A 6,000-nucleotide genomic window follows, 5' to 3' on the forward strand; every position below is an offset into this window, starting at 1 on the left:
TCAGGCAAAACTGGAAGGCAACACTCCGCCCCAAAGGGGGCTTGCTGGGTATGGGTTTTCTAACTGTAAACGTGATTGCAGAAAACAGAGAAGGAAAGGAAGTAGTGATCAGAGAGAGAGATGACTGCACCGTTGGTGGACAAAGTGATTAGTTCATGATATCTCACCTAAGTGGCAGTACCTGCTGGTGGAAAAACTGACCACAGCATGTTCTCTGGTCTGTTTGGGAGAGATTGAAAGTTGAAAAATGAGATCTGGAACTTTGAAATCCCAATTAAACCAGGGAGAAAGAAGGAGCTCTCACCCCAAAACAGCACAATATACATTCTACTCCAGTGCACATGGATCATTCTCCAGGATAGACCACATTTTATGTCACAAAGTAAGTCTTGATAAATTTAAAAAGATTAAAATCATACAAAGTATTTTCTCTGACCACGACAGAGTGAAGCTAGACATCAATAACAGAAAAAACCTGGAAAATACACAAACATATGGAAATTAAACAACAAACTATCAATGGTTTAAGGAAGAAATCACAAATTTCTTAGAGTCAAATGAAAGCACAACTTATGAGATACAGCAAAGGCAGTACTCAGAGGAAACTTTATAGCCATAAACGCCTATACAAAAAAAGAAGATCTCAAATTAACAGTGTAACACGACAATGCCAGGAACTAGAAAGAGAAGGGCAGCCTAAGCCTAAACCTACCCAAAGAAAGGACATGACAATGATCAGAGAAGAAATAAATAAAATACAACAGAAAAACAATAGAACCAATAAAACTAGAAGTTGGTTCTTTGAAAAGATCAGTAAAATTGACAATCCTTTAGCTAGACTAGACTAAGAAAAGATACAAAAAATAAAAAATGAAAGAGGCAACATGACAACTGACCCAACAGAAATAAAGAGAATTATGATAGGCTGTTAGAAATAACTCTATAGCAACAAACTGGATAACCTAGATGAAATGAACAAATTCTTAGAAGCCTACAGCCTACCCAAACTGACCCAAGAGAAAACAGAAAGTCTCAACAGACCCATAACCAGTGAAGAGGTAGAATCGGTGATCGAATACCTCCCAATAACAACAACAACAAAAATTCTGGGATGAGCTGGCTTCACTGGGGAATTTTACCAAACATTTAGAGAAGAATGGATACTAATATTGTTTAAACTCTTCCAAAAGATAGAGAAGCAAGGAGTACTTCCTAATTCATTCCATGAAGCAAGCATAACCTTGATACCCAAACCAGACAAAGACATCACACACACACAAAAAACTATAAGCCAATATCTCTTATGAATATAGATGCAAAAATCCTCAACAAAATACTAGCAAATAGAATCCAACATCATATTAAAAGAATCATATACCATGACCAAATGGAATTTATTCAAGGAATGCAGGGATTTTTCAATAATAGAAAAACCAATCAACGTAATACACCACATCAATAGAACAAAGGAAAAGAGCCACATGATCAACTCTATGGATGCAGAAAAAGCATTTGAAAAAATCCAACACCCTTTCTTCATGAAAACCCCAAAGAAGATTGGAATAAAAGGGAAATCCCTCAGTATGATTCAGGCATACATGAAAAGCCAACAGCCAACATTATACTTAATGAAGACCAAGAGCTTTTCCCTTGATATTAGTAACAAGACAAAGTTGCCTGCTCTCACCACTTCCATTAAATATTACATTAGAAGTCCTAGCCAGACTGGGAACCATGGTCTCAGGGAACATCTAGCTCAACTGGTATAACATAGTTTATAAAGAAAATGTTCTCCATCCTACTTTAGTGAGTAGCGTCTGGGGTCTTAAAAGCTTGTGAGCAGCCTTCTAAGATACTCCACTGGTCCCATCTCATTTGGAACAAGGGAGAATGAAGAAAACCAAAGACACAGGGAAAGATTAGTCCAAAAGACTAATGAACCACAACTACCACACCCACCACCAGACTGGGTCCATGCACATCTAGATGGTGCCCGGCTATCCCTACTGACTGCTCTGAAAGGGATCACAATAGAGGGTCTGGCACAGAGCTGGAGAAGAATGTAGAACAAAGTTCTCGGTCACAAAAAAAGACAAGACTTACTGGAGAAACCCCAAGAGAATGGCTCCCGGACACCCTTTTAACTCAGTACTAAAGTCACTCCTGAGGTTCACCTTTCAGCCAAAGATTAGACAGGTCCATAAAACAGACAATAATACACGTAGCTCAACGATGCATACGAGACAAAATGGGCACACCACCCCAGGGTCAAGGACAAGAAGGCAGGAAGGGACAGAAAAGCTGAACGAATGGAAATGGGGAATCCAAGGTCTAGAAGGGGAAAGTGTTGACACGTCACAGGTTTGGCAACCAATGTCACAAAACAGTATGTGTATTAATTGTTTAATGACTAACTAATTTGCTCTGTAAACTCTCATCAAAAGCACAATAAAAAAAAAAGTGTTGCAGTTTGAATGATAAATTATATGGTCACTACAGTGCCCTGGTGGAGCAGTGGTTAAGCACTCAGCTGCTAACTGAAAGGTCGGCGGTTCAAACCTACCAGCCGCTCTGTGGGAGAAAGATGTGACAGCCTGCTTCCATAAAGATTTAAAGCCTTGGAAACCCTATGGGCACTTTGACTCTGTCTTAAAAGGTCTCTGTGAGTTGGAATCACCTCGATAGCAATGCCTTTTTTTTTTTTTTTTTTTTTTTGGTATAGCTATAAGCGATGCTATCTCAGAGGCAGACCCTATACACTGCTAATACAATCAGAGAGGTAGAAAAATAGAGAGGAGTCAGGACAAATTCTAAGCTTGCTAGGTGCTTGGCAGGTAAAATGCAGGGGAAAAAAATGACATTAGAAGAAGTCACTGATTGGAAGGAAAGATAATAAAAAATTTAGTTTTAAACCAGAAAGTTAGAGTTGAAGGGACGGGGGGCCTTCAGATAAAGAAACTGGAGCAAGAGATAACTTTCCTAACGTCCCCAGTCACAGTCAGGGAGGCCTCCTGATCTCCCTCCCCAAGTATGAACCTCTTGACCCGCTACCTCACTGATCTGTAGATTCAGACAGAATAGTCAGGTAGAGCATCTAGTTAAAAAAAGGCAACTGGTTGCCCTCACATCAACTCTGACTCAAGGTGACCTTATGTGTGTTATAGCAGAACTGTACTCAGTAGGGTTTTCAGTGGTTTAAACGGTTTTGTTTAATTTTCCCTCTGTTCTTTAGTCATCTGGTCCATGACAACAGCGTGCTTACCTAGGCCCTATGTCTCTCTATTCCCAAAAGTTGGTGACCAAGTCGTACTAAATAATGGCAACTTTTATAGCACTTGATAACTTTCCAGCACTTTTATTTATCTTATCTCATTTGATCCCTAGGGCTATGGTTGTGGAATAAGGAGAAATATATAAAAAAATTTTTTTTTTTTTTTTTTAATATGTTGTGGTTGGGTCAATTTGTAGCTGTATCCCAGGAGGATTGATTAATGGTGCCAACATCAGCAGAAAGGGAGGTATGACACAGAACTCTGTCCTTTGACCAGGTTCAATGCAATTATGTTTTATCAACTACTGGAAAAAAAAAAATCATGGAATACAGACTTACCAACCTCTTAGAAGACACAATGCCAGGAGGAGTAGCTTCTTGCAATGCCAAAAGTCAAGGTTGTTTTAAAAATATTTTAAAATGTGAAGTTTTACCGTCAAATCTTAAAAATAACAGAAACACTAGACAAGTTAGAACACTCCTGAACTAAAAAAGGCTTCACGTGACACTATAGTTGCCTATAAGCTCGTACAAGCTCCAGCTCCTAGAACATGTTTCCTGGTTCACCTCACCTGGATAGCTGCTACTTGTCCTTCTTGTCCCCTTTTAGATGTCACCTCCTCTGGAATGCTGTCCCCAACCTCACAGATTTGCTTCCAGTTGCTCAAGTAAAAAACCCTAGAGTTATCTTTAGCTCCTTATTATCTTTCACACAAAGCATTTGATCAAGTCATACTAAATAATCATGCTGGCTCTACCTTCAAAATATATCCAGAATGTGACCATTTTTCACCACCTGCACCATCATCTCACACGTGGATTTCTGCAATACCCCTTCTCTGCTGCCAGGCTCTGCTCTGTGCCCCCCTGGTGTATTCTCAACACAGCAGCCAGAGTGGTCCTGTCACCCCTCCAATGCTTTTCCATCTCACTAGAGCAAAAGCCAGTATCACATCCTTAGGATGTCTCCAAGGCTCCGTGCGGTGTGGCTCCTCAGTTCTTCTTTGACCATATCTCCTGTTACTCTCCCTCACCCTCACTACAGCAGAGCCATTCTAGCCTCCTCGTTATTCCTAGCAAGTTCCAGGCCTACCTAAGCGCCTTTCCTCTGCTTAGTGCTGTCCAGTGGAACTTTCTGCAGTGATGGAAATGCTCCATTTGGCAGTGTCCATTATGGTAGCTGGAATGGACTCGACAGCAATGGGTTTGGTTTTTTTGGTTTTAGTCACATGTGAGTATTGAGCACTTGGAATCTGGCCAGTGCAACTAAGGAACCAAATTTTAAGTTTTATTTCATTTTACTCAAATAGCCACATGTGGTGGATTGGATGGTGTAGCTCTAGCTGTTCCCTCTGTTAGAATCCTCTTCCCTCCAATAGCCTCTTGGTCAATCCCCTGTAGTCTTTGTTCACATCCCTCCCTTTCAATGCAGAATAGCCTAATTACCCTATTGAATGCGGTGGTCTGCCCCTCACCCCCTGACTTTCCTTATCTTTCTTTCCCTATTCTATATTGGGTTTTTTTAATAGCACTCATCACCCTCTAATATACAATATCTGTTTTATTTATTATTCATTAATTCACAATATAGTTTTATTTATTATTTGTTAATAAACAACATGGCTTATTATTAATTAGTACACAATATAGTTTGTTATTTATTAATATATAATATAATATAATTTTATTTATTGTCTATACTTTTTTATAATGTCTATTTATTTATGTTTATTGTTTATTATCTGTCTTCCCCCAACCAATAGAATGTAAGCTTCTCAGAGGGGAAGTCTTTGTTTTGCTCACTGGCACCTTCTCAGAATCTACAATGGTGCACTTTTTAATGAATGAATGAGTGAATAAATGACAACGTGAGCTAGGCACCCCACTTCTGTGCTCTTGTATTATCCTGTAATTCTCTCATGGTAAGACTTGATGCACTGAAGTGTAATTGACTGGGGTTTATTTCTACTTGAAAACATATTTTTTAATTACATGTTTGCCCATGAATAAATTCCAGTTGTCATGTAATGGTTTACTTGTCTGACCACCTCACTAGACTGCAAACCACAAGGAGTCCAGAGCTTGTCTGCCTCGCTGAGGGCTGCAGCTCTGCTCCTGGCACAGTGCCCCACACAGAGGAATGACATCTTCCTAGAGTGCAGGCACTCTTCTAATGTCCTACATGCATTTAATCCTTGCAAGAACCCAGTCAGGCAGGTGCTGTTATTATCTCCATTTTATAGATAAGGAAACTAAGGCCCTGAGAAGTTCAGAAACCTACTGAAAGGTCCATGGTAAGAGGTGAATCTCGGATCCTGACCTAGGAAGTCTGGCTTCAGAATCCAAGCTCTAAACTACTACACTGAATTGCCTCACGTTTATGAGTAAGAGCCAATAAAAACTGTTGAATGCATGAATGAATAAATGAAATGTGGCTGCCGAAAAAGGAATGCATTCTTAACCTACGTTAATGAAAGTATCTAGATAATAGAGATTATAGTCTCAGGACACAGTAGAGGTCAGCTCAGTTTAGGATAAACCCTTTTCCAAAAGAGATCAGTAAATTGAAGTGTGTCTGAAGAACTAAAACTGCACTAGCAAAGGCCCTGGAAACTATGAAATAGTGAAACTGCTTAGGATTTTTTGAAGAGTGGACGGTGGTAATCCACGATTTTTCTTCACATCCAAGGATTCCTGTTGGAAAGGGACTAGACTGATGCCGTAGAGCC

The sequence above is a fragment of the Elephas maximus genome, chromosome 22 (genome assembly GCF_024166365.1).
Source record: "Elephas maximus indicus isolate mEleMax1 chromosome 22, mEleMax1 primary haplotype, whole genome shotgun sequence".
In the NCBI taxonomy this organism is placed as follows: Eukaryota; Metazoa; Chordata; class Mammalia; order Proboscidea; family Elephantidae; genus Elephas; species Elephas maximus.